Source organism: Phaenicophaeus curvirostris, chromosome 4 (assembly GCF_032191515.1).
Source record: "Phaenicophaeus curvirostris isolate KB17595 chromosome 4, BPBGC_Pcur_1.0, whole genome shotgun sequence".
Taxonomy (NCBI): Eukaryota; Metazoa; Chordata; class Aves; order Cuculiformes; family Cuculidae; genus Phaenicophaeus; species Phaenicophaeus curvirostris.
In genome coordinates this window covers 67,528,271-67,529,239 of record NC_091395.1, presented here as the reverse complement: position 1 = coordinate 67,529,239, position 969 = coordinate 67,528,271, and positions in this window count along the sequence as shown.

The window sequence follows — 969 nt, the reverse complement described above, 5'->3', positions numbered from 1 at the left end:
CCGGCGGAGCCCCGAGCGCCGCCTCGGCCCCGGGGGGACACGGATTGACGTTTTCCGGGCGGCAGCAGCGCCCCAGGAGCTCCCCCCACCCCGCAGAGCTGCCGAGCGAGAGACGAATGTACGGAACGGCCGGACCCCCCACCCCGGGCGGCCAAGGGACCTTCCCCGGCTCCCCCGCTGCCCCGGGGCGGCTCTCCTGCCGGGAAAACCTTTCATTTTCCCCGTTCTCCCGGCTGTTCTCCGTGCAGAGCGAGGACCCTGCGGATCCCGCCTCCGACAGCTTCTCCAGGGCCTTTTGTTTTAGCCACTTAATTCGTACAGATTCCCCTCCACACCCTGTTACTCTCGTTTTCATACGATCGATGCCCAAGCATGTGCCGGTGCCCCCTGCTTCTTCTCGACGCAGGATTTTGGGTTAGAAACAACTCGAAGGCAAATTGTTGGAATCAATTCGCTCCTCCCGAAGTCCGAGCTTGTGAGGGTTTGGTTTTCTTTGTTTTCGTTTTATTTCCTTGACAAACTGTCGGCTAAAATACACTGTTAAAAAATATATTTAAACAGATATAATTCAACATACTGTATTTCACCAGTGGGCTTGCCCCTTACTTCAGTCTCCTGAGGAGGCTGAGGAAAATGCATCTCGCCTTGTCCGTCTCTTACAGGATCGCTTTATGTAATCGATTAATTGTTCACACTGGCAATTAAAAAGGAAGGAAAGAAAAATAATCAGGTGGGAACAGACCGGGGAGCTGTATGGCTAGTTGTGCAAGCTAACCTGTAGCGCGATATTATATGAGGTACTATGCATGCCGAGCTAATTTTTTCCCTTTAATAACCGTTTTGTTTCTCTCTCTCTACCCGCTGCTAAAATGAATATCGGGTCCATCGTTGTTCCTAAAGATCTGAATTACTTTTTTCCGAATATTAAGGGGAAATGACCTTATAAAACTCAACCTTGATGGAAGGTCA